Genomic DNA, 12,500 nt, shown 5'->3' on the forward strand with positions numbered 1-12,500 from the left:
AATATTATGAAGACCGAAAAATAATTCCTGAGTTTGCCCTCCCCCAAAAGCGAAGTGGTTGTGAACCGAATAATGCAGCGGGGCGAACCACTCATGTCGAGAAGAATTAAGCCGAACTCTCCTCGATCCGGCTGGGGAGCTGAGTGTGTTGGAGGAGTCGGTTTGGAGTGGCTGGAGTGGGGTGGAGGAGGTTTACAGGGGTTTGGAAGGAGAGAGGGACTGAGGGGAATGTATAGAGAGAGGAAAGTGGGGACAGTAAGTAAGGGATAGGGATGGTGGTGGGGGTGATGGTAGGGGGTAGGGGAGTGTGGTGTGCAATGATGGATGGCTGCTTGGTGTGGTGGAGAGGGTTGGAAGGGGTTTGGAGAGGGATATAGAGCGGGATAAGCAGTTTTCAAAATTGTGCGGGGCTTGGATTAGGAGGAAAAGAAGGGGGTGAGAATCAGTGTGGTGAGAAATGAGAGATGCAATGGGATAAAGCTGTTTGCAGTGTGGATATCTCGAGTGGGGTGGGGGAAGGAAGCATGTGGTGGTGGTGGTGGTGGTGGTGTGGAGTAGACAGGAGAGGATGTGGAGGGAGAGCAAGAAGACTTGGAGTGGACCGAAAGTGTGGGTTTGAAATGGAGTAGGGGGCTTGAGAGAGGAGGGGAGAGAGGTGGAAAAATGGGTGGGTGGTGATGGGTAGCAGGCAGGATATGGGGAGAGAGAGAGAGTCATGGAGTTAGGAGTGGGTGAGGAAGATTAGTGAAGTGGTACAGGAGTGGGTGAGGAGGATTAGTGAAGTGGTACAGGAGTGGGTGAGGAGGATTAGTGAAGTGGTGGAGTGGTGAGAGATGCAAAAGGGTGAAGAAAGGAGTGAGGTGGAGAGTTGGGGGAGTGAGAGTGGATAAGTAGGTGAAGAGGGATTCGGAATGTGGATGGGGATTTGGGATGGGGAAGAGAGGAAGCAAAGAGTGGTGAAATGAGGGGAGGGAAGGTTAGGACAGAAGAGGGAAAGATCTGAGGAAAGGGGAAGTGATAGGGTTAGCAGGGTATGAAAGGGATGTTATGAGGGAGATGGGAGAGTGATGAATGGGGGAGAGAGAGAGAGAGAGAGAGAGAGAGAGAGGGGGGGGGGAAGATTAATGAGAGGGAGAGGGGTGAAATGGATGGAGAGGGGGAGGAGAGAGGGAAGGACGGAGTCAGGGGTAAGGGAGGTAGGAAATGTAGTAGGAAGCTATGCATGAAAGGGGTACAGGAGGGAAGGGGGGGAGGAGAGAGGAAAGAAAGGAGGAAGACAAGAGTAAAGGGAGAGAGGAAGGGGTAGAGGGAGAGAGGTGAGGTGGGGAGAGGAGGGGGAGCAGCAGAGTCAGCAGCAACGATTCAGCAGAGTCAGCAGGGGGGGGAGGGGGCAAGAGAGGAGTGTTGGAGCTCCGCCACACTGCTACTGAAAAAAGAGAACTTGGAAGAGAGGCTGAGAGGTTTGGTAATGGGGCTGGGAGAGTGGAGTTAAGATGTAAGTGGACTGAGTGGGATTAAGATCAAGTGAGATAAGTGGGACTAGGATCAAGTGAGATACGTGGGATTAGGATCAAGTGAGATAAAAGGGGTTAAGATCAAGTGAGTTATGTGGATCTAGCAAGAAGTCTGAGAATAAAAGAACATATTTAACAAATATTTATATGAGGTGGGAGAAAGTGGAAGTGAGATTTAAGTGAGCTGAGTGGGATTAGGATCAAATGAGTTAGGTGAGTTTAGGAAGATGGCTTAGAGATAAAGAACAGCTTCGACATTTTACAGATTAATGAGTAACAGGGATTAAAAAAGGATAAAAAGTTAGGATAAAGGATTAGATGTGGTTAGAACACAAGAAAAAGGTTTTGTGTTGATTTGCTTACGTTAGGTTCGGCTTGATTGGGATAAAATGGAATTGGATAATGCCGACGTGGAAGGAGAGGCTTAGACGGTGGATAAGAGCTTGGATAATGCAGAGTTAGGATGTAAGAATGAGAGGAATTTAGTAATCGTTAAAATGAATAATGCTGGATTAGAGGATGTGACTTGCCGAGAGAAAAGGGTAATGAAACTTGAATAAAAGATGGAAAAATATGAAAAGAAGAAAGGAGAGAAGAGAAGAGAAGTGAAGAGACGAGAAGAGAAGAAGAGAGACGAGAAGAGATGAGACGAGCAGAGACGCGAAGGGAAAGGAACGGAAAAGTTACGAGAGGGAAGAAAAGAAAAAAAGATAAAGGAAAGGAACAGAAGAGGGAAGAAGTGAAGAGAGAATAGAGAAGACAGCAGAGGAGGGGATGTGAGGGGAAACGAGAGTTAAAGCAGTGAAAATTATGGGCATGGTACGAACAGGGAGGCTATGAATTAAGAGTATGGGGCCTGAAGAGAGGATAGGAGAGGAGAGAAGGGAAGAGGAAGGAAGAGGACGAGGACAGAAAGGAAGGGAGAGAAGGGATGAGGAAAGGTGAGGACGGGAACAAAAAGGAAAGGGGAGGACAGAAGAATATGGGAAAGGAGAAGAGATGAGAGAGGGGGAGAGGAGAGAAGAAGAGATATGGAGAGACGAGAGAGAGAGAGAGAGAGAGAGAGACGGGAGGGAATATTCAGGAGAGAAGGAAAAACGAGGAAGGAGAACCGATATAAGGGAGAATTATGAATGGAAGATGGGACGGAAGGAAGGAAGAAAAAGAATTCATAAATGCAGGAAGTAAGAAGGAACTTGAAGAGAAAAAAAATAAAGGAAAAGCGGACAATAAAAAAAATGGGAATAAATGAAGGAAGGATGGAACGAACGAACGATGGAAGGAAGGAGGGAAGGAACAAGGGAAGGAAGGAAGGAAGGAAGGAAGGGTGGAATAAAGGAAGGAAGAAAAGAAAAGCGGATACAAAGAAATAACGAAAGATGGACAACAGAGAAAGAAAAGAAAGACGTGAAATTAAAGAAGGTAGGACAGAAGGAATGAAGGATGGAAGCAAGGAAAGAGGGAAAAAGGCATATAATAAAAAAAAAAGACACTCTCAAGGGAAAAGCAAAAAAACAATAGAAATACAAAAATAAAAGGATGTTACGAATGAGGGGAAGAAGAAGAGAAAATGTGGCAAAGAAAAATGCCATACTAGTAATTACAGAGAGAGAGAGAGAGAGAGAGTTGAAAACAGAAAAACACAAAGGTAAAGAAAATGGAGGCTATGCATAGACTTCGCTATTTTTGTGGTCCTGGTCATAAATATGAAGAAAAGGTCAATAGAAATGCAGAAAAGGTTTGAATTGCTCTCTCTCTCTCTCTCTCTCTCTCTCTCTCTCTCTCTCTCTCTCTCTCTCTCTCTCTCACACACACAATCAAGCAGTCACATTCAACCACTCCTTCACCACAACTCCAAAACCATTCCATCTCCTTGGTTACAAATGACAATTCCACAAACTTTTTAAACCAATTATTTTTCGCCAAACTTTTCTTTTATTTTCGCCACGGCAATTGAAATAAACGACTCAGGAAAAAAAATAAATAAATGAGTCAATAATTATTTCTTTTTCCTCTGATGGGATCCGCTTATGAGTTTTATTTTATTTTCGTGAAGTTTTTTAATATGCTATGTATCTCTCGCGCAATGTTTATATAATGCATTTTTTGAACTTCTCACCTGAACATTAATTTTCTTTTTGCGTTTCTTGCTTTCTCCTTCCATGAAACACACACACACACACACACACACACACACACACACACACACACACACTTTATCAAATTATTCTCTCTCTCTCTCTCTCTCTCTCTCTCTCCTCCGTCCAATTACTTCCCCTCTCCCCTTCTTGTTTACTCTTCTCCCCTTCTTACCATCCCCGTTACTCTTTCGCTCCCTTTTCTCCCCCTTTCTCTTTCCTCCATTTTCATGCTCCCCTTCATCTCTCTCTCTCTCTCTCTCTCTCTCTTCGTTCCTCACTGCTCCTCCTTTTCCATATTTTCTTTCTCCTTTCCTTCTTTTTGTTACTTCGACTCTCTCTCTCTCTCTCTCTCTCTCTCACCAAGTCGTCCCTGTCAGCTCGTAACCAACCAACTCTTTCTTAAATTACTCCTCAAGTCTCCTACTTTGTTCTCAAGGTTGCTGGCGAAGATTCGGTCCTGAAATATTGCAGAACTTCTTCCACAAAATAAGGGTTAAATTTTGTCTCCTTGGCTTATATATATATATATATATATATATATATATATATATATATATATATATATATATATATATATATATATATATATATATATATATATATATATATATTGTGTGTGAGGGGGGAGGTAGGTGGGGGGTTGTTTTTCTAGTGAAGGTTAAATTGTCCGTGTGTCATTTTTTGGAGAGAGAGAGAGAGAGAGAGAGAGAGAGAGAGAGAGAGAGAGAGAGCACCGTAAAGCAAAAATAACCTTTAAGCATCCCCAGGCAGTTTTATATTATTCTTCATTAGTTAACATTTTATTTCTAATCTCACTTTACTCAATAAAAGTAATCAATAAAGCTGATCCGTAAAATGCTGATGAATATTGTGCGTTTGTTTGTGTATCTATGGTATAATTTAGTATAACCTAAAGTAATTACCGTATTTACTGAACCATGTCTCGAAAAATAAATTAAATCCTTGTTCAGATATTTTTTTCATAGCAATAATATACACAAGAACACATTTCAATAAAAAAAAGGAGCGAAAAATTAATACTTATTCGATAGAGTGACGATTTAATGTATTCAGTTTAAAATTCAATCACTTCCCTCTTGACTAGCTCTGTGGCCTGACCGCTTACCTCCGTCAATTAATCTTTACCGTAACAAAAAGCTGGAGAACTACCATCAGAGTTCTTTGCTTAAACTGCCACATCTCTTGTAACAGGTTATTTAAGCCAGCGAATTCTCAGACATAATCATCATCATCATCACCATCATCCTCATCACCATTATCATCACGATATCATCATCATCATCATCATCATCATCATCACCATCATCTTTGATATACTTCTAATGTAAAAAACAGAGAGAATTACCATCAGACTTCCTTAAATAAGCTCAAAGTTCATTAACACACCATTCAAGTCTTCGGAAATTCTATGGCCATTTGCATAGAGGAACGTAAGTAACAGAGACGGATGAACGCCCTCCTAAAATTGAACTTAGAAGGGAGGAAGAGAGCAGTACATTAGAGCTGAATATATTGGCAGAGGAGTGTCTGAAATCTACATAAAGGGAAGGTTGGAGAAATGGATAAGTCTTCCTCCAACCTACCATTTACAGCTTCAAAAATTAAGGGACAGGCTATAACTCTGTATATTCCGAACCTGGGGATAGAAATGGGTGTGTTGGTGGGTGTAAGGGTGTGTGGGGGTGGGGGTGTGACTGGATGTGTGGGTGAGTGTGTGGGTCGGTGTTTGTGTGTGTGTAAGGAAGGGTGTTTGGCTGTGTGTGAGGGTGTGTGGGTGGGTGTGGGGGTGGGAGGGTGAGAGTAAGTGAGCAAGGGAGAGTAAGGTAAAAGATGTATGGTAAAGACAGTGAAAAGGATGAGAGTGGGTGTACTCAACGAGCAAGGGAGGGTGAGGGAGGGTGATAGTGGAGGAGGGTGTAGGTTAGGGATGATGAGGAAGGGTGAGGGGTGCACTGAGGGAGTAGGATAGGGTGTAGGACCATGCTAGAAGGAACAGAAAACAAGAGACCTCGAACATCAGACGAAAAATGCTGATTATAAATACTGACAGTAATGATTCACTGTTCCTAATACTAACTCTCAGATGAACAAAATCGTCTGGCGTTAGAAGGGAAAACTAGAAATAAAAACTAGAACTGTACCGACCCGGAGAAGGTTAAAAGGAAATATATGTTGAACTTGTGTCAGGCCCAAGAAAAACTGGAATCTATGAACAAGTCGGTGCCAGAACAAGGGTTTAGGACACGGTAGCTGGCGTGTCTGGCGAAGATCCTGCACTTCCCCCCCCCTCTCCCTCTCCCTCTCTCTCTCTCTCTCTAAGGACCATAAGAATTACACACACACACACACACACACACACACACACAGATCACATGCAATTATGCAGGAGTGCAATGCCAATGGACTGTGGCTGGAAAAAGCATTAGATTCTTTTGGCTTCACTTAATGTACACACGCAGTCCTGCACCAAGCTGCGTGTGTGTGTGTGTGTGTGTGTGTGTGTGTGTGTGTGTGTGTGTGTGGAAAAAGCTTGGGTAGATGAAACACACACACACACAAACACACACACACACACACACACACACACACACACACACACACACACAAATGGAAAAGAGATTGGGGCTTTTAACATGCAGGGAAAAGTTTAATTAAATTTTCCATTGACTGGCAGTTGACGATTGGCAGCTGGTGATGTTCCTAATAGTTGATGAAAGTGGCTATGATGCTGAGGTGGACGAGAAAATGGACAAGACCTCATTAATTCCTTCTAAGACTTCTTCTACAGGTGATATCGTGAAGGTAGTGAGGAATGCTGTGGTGTGTACAAAGTTGAAATATTTTAACCTATCCCAGGAAAAAGTCATTTCTCCAAAATTAATGTCTATGGTGTGAAAGACGTGCTTAAAGACAGTGGTATATCCTGCTCCTGTCTTGACAAAAATGGACAGAAGATGAAGAGTGACATAGTATTAAAAAACAAAGTACAGTTGCGGAAAATAATCCATGTACACGTCTGAGGCTCCGACCTAATGAACCGAGAATATAATGCCTCTAGCCTGCTTGAATATTACTAGTTATTTTAGTGAGGCGTCATTGGGTTCTGACACAGTACTGAAGCAGTGTGAATGATGCACTGACCGCAACTGCGTACAAGGCCGAGTGCGCGATAGTTAAACGCGGGTAGCATTGTCCGTAGACTTTTACTACATGTGCAGTCACGGGCAATAATTTCGTTACAGTAAGTCAAGATAAGGTTGGAGAGAAGCCAGAGGAGCTAAAATTGACAAGTTCTATACTCCGACAATGCTTCATGACGTCAGAGGTTCACTCCGCTGACCACTAATGTCTCTCGCGTAATCATGAACATTTACACAGAAATTTTACAAGCATATCTATTTATTGTATTATTTATTTTGCCAGTGGCCAAAATGAATGAACGAAGATAACATCTTAATTACACGGACGTCCTTCCTTAATAAAATCGTCTGGATACAACAATTCATTAAAAACCCATCACGGAACCGAAAGCCTTAATCATAATTATATGGTGTCCCCTTCTCAAACATAACCTGTATATTTTCGCTCTCCTCGTAACACCTTTTCCTACAAGAGTACACTTCTTCACACCTCTTCTCTTATGCAAGTCCCTCTTTCCAGTTCACTTACCTTACAAGGGCCTCATTTACCATTTTTTTTTTTTTTTTTTTTTTAACTAGCAACCTCTCAAGTAAGATCCTTCCATTCACTGTCTTTCTTCATTTTCATAGGAATAAGTCTCTCCATCATCACCATTCTCTCTAATTCCCAAGCTATAAAACCTCCTTACGTCATCACCATCATCACTCTCTTGTAACACTCTCCATTCATTCCATCCCTATTAATGCTCATACAAACCTTCTCCTCTAGCACCAATCCTCCCTCACACCTGCTTATCCCTCATACCTAATCATCCCTCACACTTCTCCTCCCTCTTCATCCCCTCACCGACAAGATATATCTTACACTCATATTCAGGCCATTTTAAGACGATTTACTTGAACTTAGAAAAGGCCTACCTTACTGAAGGAGGTACCGAAGACTATACCAAAACCACTTCAGTCAGAAAAATCCCCTGACATACTGAATAAAAATAGTCTGGTAATAGCAACAACTCCCCTGATATTTACGTCCTCGGGGTGAAGGAATAAGGCTACCTTCCCCTCACCAACTTTTTTTCCCCTCACACCAATCCACATTTCCTTTACACCACCCCTCACTCCCACCTCTTTACCAGCGCATTTATCATCCAGTCTCCCCTCGTCAGGCTTTCCCTTCTCACGTTCCTCCCTCATTCTCACCCCCATTACCTCCCTCTTCTCACCCCTCCAGTATTTTTCTTCCCTCCTCTCACCTCTCGCCATTCACCGCTCAAATACCCCCATTCTTCTCTCCTTAATAAGTCTCTTCCCCTCCTATTCCTCCCCAGTTCATCCTTCTCCCCTTACCTATCAATTCCCTAGACTCCTCTCCCCTCACCTCTCCATTCATCAAACCACTCCCCTCTCACCTATCTTCTCACTAGGCCTGCTTCCCCTCTCAACTCTCTCTTCGAATTCGCTCCTTCCCCTCTCATCCCTCTCCTCATATCTGCTCCTGTCCCTCAGATCTCTCCCATTCTCGTCGCTAGCCCCTCACCTCACTCCATTCACCAACACCACTTCGTTACCTCTCCCCTCTCATCACCGTCTACTTCCAAGATCTCTCCACTAACTTTTCCTCTCCTCATCTCTCCCACTTCACCAAACCTCTTCTCTCACCCTTCTCTCCTCCTCCTCTTTCAATTACCTTCCTCTCCTCACCTCTCCGGCTTTAACCACCTCCGTCCCTCCCTTTCCATCCCTCCCATCCATTCACCAGGCCAACTTCCCTTACCTCCATCCATCATACCTCTCTCTCTCTCTCTCTCTCTCCCCTTACTCTCTTACTATCCTTCCTCCCTTCATTCCTCTCCCTTTTTAGCTACCTTCTCCCTCCCCTCACCCTCCTCCCCTCCCCTCACCCATCTCCCCTCACACATACCCCTCTTCAGTAACGTTATGCATTGAGCTATCTGGGTGAAGCTTGAAGTATGAATGCCAATGAGAGAGAGAGAGAGAGAGAGAGAGAGAGAGAGAGAGAGAGAGAGAGAGAGAGAGAGAGAACAATGCGGTGTCATCTGGAAATCAAGAGAAACAGATAAAATGTTGAAGAATAGATGAAGAAATATTGCGTCCCTCTAAGAGTAAGCGGTATGACGAAAAAAGAATTAAAGACAGCAAAGAGGAAAAAGGAAGAGAACTAAATTGGGTGTCTGGAGGTGTTTGGGGGGGAAGGAGAGAAAAAAAAGAGAAATAAGAACAGCGAAGAAGAAAGAGGAAGAAAACAAGTGACATCTCTCTTTAAATAAATGAGAAAAAAAGAGAAAGAAGGACAGTAGAGAAAGAAAAGATACGAAACAAACCAGAGGCGAGGGAGAGGTGGGTGTTATCAGACGCCATTATCGTAAAGGTCAGAGATAACAAGAGGGCAGCAACACTCCACCAGGGGAAGTGTAAACTCAGGGATTATTGTCTCTAGTCTACCTTTTCTCCAACCTGTTCCCTACCACACCTCTTGTCTTAAAGGCTGAACATTTACTTGGACACATTCTCTCTCCCTCCCTCCCTCTCTCTCTCTCTCTCTCTCTCTCCCTCCCTCCCTTCCTCCCTCCCTCCCTCCCTCCCTCCCTCTCTCTCTCTCTCTCTCTCTCTCTCTCTCTCTCTCTCTCTCTGATACCCAAACACATCCTGACACCTCATCAATACCTCTCTCTTCTCTCACCGTCGTAATCTCTCTCTCTCTCTCTCTCTCTCTCTCCTTGGGGACACCTCGAGGGAGAGAAAAGTTTCTTAATGTCCGCCATAGTAGTGAAGTTGGATTTCTATTTTTTCTCCTTAGTAATTAAAAGAAGGGGAATAGGTTAAATCTCTCTCTCTCTCTCTCTCTCTCTATCTATCTATCTATCTATCTATCTATCTATCTATCTGTCTGTCCATTTAGTGCTACTGGTGTTATATTCAGTAATAAAGGGACCAAAATAAAATCATAATCTCAACTTTCCCTCCCTGTGCTTCCTCCTCTCACCTCTTTCTCGGTCTTCCTCTCCTCATTCTCGGTCTCCACCTCCTCATTCTCACTCGTCGGCTCCTCATTCTCGCAAATTATGGCCTAAAATTTCTCCCCTTCCCCTAAGCTACCCCACCATAACCATCCCCACCTGAAGGCTTATATCCAACACTTATCCAGGTATTTTCTTCACCTAATCCACGACGCGCAATACCTGTGGGCATTCTTGGTGGAGAAATACGTAAAATCCCCAAATCCCTGTGTGTGTGTGTGTGTGTGTGTGTGTGTGTGTGTGTGTGTGTGTGTGTGTGTGTGTGTGTGTGTGTGTGTGTGTGTGTGTGTGTGTGTGTGTGTGTGTGTGTGTGTGTGTGTGTGTGTGTGTGTGTGTGTGTGGATTACTGGTGTCTATTTGTGTTGCTTTCAGTGTCTTTTAGGTTGAGTCATGTTGTTTGGAGGTAGGAGAAATAAAATATGGAGGAAATGTGTTCTTGAATTAGTAGATAAATACTGTAGATATACATGTAGATGGATAGATAGATATGAAGATAGATACATACTGATAGATAAATAACTGGACACGCACACACACACACACACACACACACACACACACACACACACACACACACACACACACACACACACACACAGAGTCTACTTCTTCTATACAACACTATTACATTACTGTCCCTGCTCCTCTCTCTCACACTGCCCCGGGGTAAAAGCCTGTAAGCAAAGAAGATTTTTTTCCTACCTGATATTGTGTGTCTGTGAAGCAATGTGTGACGTATTTTCACACACACACACACACACACACACACACACACACACACACACACACACACACACACACATCAAGTCTATCTTCTTATTATCCCCTACCTCACCCTCCACACACACACACACACACATATTCCCCAGAGCGTGTCCTGCGTCTATGTAATCACTGTGGTGTCACCTCGTATTAACACCCATACGGGCTGAAATTCCCTGCCTCCTTCATCTCACTCTCCTTTTGTGTGTGTGTGTGTGTGTGTGTGTGTGTGTGTGTGTGTAATAGGTGGATTTATATGGCACTTTTATGGAACACGTGTCACCCGCTTTATTTACAAAGAATTAAAGGATGAAAACCAATTAACCTGTCCACTCAAGGTATGTCAGGTAACAGAAATTTCAAGGTGACTCTCTCATGATCGATACAACTCTACATATTTATCTTATCTAAGGCAAGACTATTTCATTCAGCTGGGTCAAAAGCGTCTGAGTGTTAATACTGGCACTATCAACCCCTTTATATTTGGGACAACTCTAGTATTCTATTTTAGCTACCTCCAGACGATTTTCTTCAGCTGAGAATAAATAGTAGGAGAAGTGAAGAGGGAGGGGGAGGGGAAGAGAGAGGGAGGAGGAAAGGGAGAGGAAGAGTAAGAGGGAGAGGAAAAGGAAGAGGAAGAGGGAAAGGAAAAGGACGAGAAGGAGGAAGAGGGAGGAGAGGAAGAGGGGGAGGGGGAGGGAGGTTTGGGACAGGGACAGGGAAGAAGAACAAAAATATAAACCAACACAAAAATCAGGTACTTTTCTATGTACGGTACGCATGTTTCACCATACGTGTGTTTCAGCTTGCGTTTCATTTCTTCCCCTATTTCTCAATATTAATCCATTTTCCCATTTCCATTTCCCTACCCCAATGAATTTTCCTGTGTGAGGGGCGAGGGCTAAAATGCTGACATCCACGTGCAGCTGCCAAACACGAAAAGTGAATCTAGGATAGAGTTATGACGCCGCTTGGCTGGGCGGGGGAGGGGGGAGGAAGGGGAGAGAGGGTAGGGAGAGGGAGTGGAAAGGTGGGGGAGGGGGTGGAGAAGGGGAAGGAGGGGAAAAGGAGAAAGTGTTGCTAAAAGTGAAAAAATTGAAGGTTGGGTGATGGAAAGAAATAAAAAAAACAAGATACAGGGGTGCATGAATGGAGGGGTGGATTGATGGACGGATGGATAGACAGACAGACAGTTAGACAGACAGATACTCGTAGACAGACACAGATCGACTGATAGCTGGGCAGAAACAGGTGCATTGATGGGGAGAGAGAGAGTGAGAGAGAGAGAGAGAGAGAGAGAGAGAGGTGGAGACAGTGGGAGTAGCGAGATGTGGAGAAAAAAGAGAACATGTGTAGAAAAGAGGAATTATACGTTATATATTCTTCTTATCTCTATGACAAAAAATACAATTACACACCTTCTCTCTCTCTCTCTGTCTCTCTGTCTGTCTGTCTGTCTCTCTCTCTCTCTCTCTCTCTCTCTCTCTCTCTCTCTCTCTCTCTCTCTCTCTCTCTCTCTCTCTCTCTCTCTCTCTCTCTCTCTCTCTCTCTCTCTCTCTCTCGTGATAGTCGGTGCTTAGGGGAAGATGGGTTTTGTGTGACGGGAGGCAGTTTGTGTTACCTTACTTCTGGGCAGAGGAATAAATATGGAATTCCTTCATGCTAGTGTGGATTAAGCTGGTCCATTTCTTTCTGTACTCTTTTTACTCTAACTTGGCCCAGATTTTCGTCCTTTTGCAGCTCATTTCACGCAGTCCACTGGCAGAAAAATGCAATGTTACAGCTCTACATCCTTTCCACAGCTCTTCTTCTTGACTAGCAGTATATTCTAGCATTCATCTCAGACACAACTCAGCACTGAAGATGAGAGATGGGAATTTTAGG

Source organism: Coenobita brevimanus, chromosome 54 (genome assembly GCF_032717465.1).
Source record: "Coenobita brevimanus isolate Jiangsu-jjx chromosome 54, ASM3271746v2, whole genome shotgun sequence".
Taxonomy (NCBI): domain Eukaryota; kingdom Metazoa; phylum Arthropoda; class Malacostraca; order Decapoda; family Coenobitidae; genus Coenobita; species Coenobita brevimanus.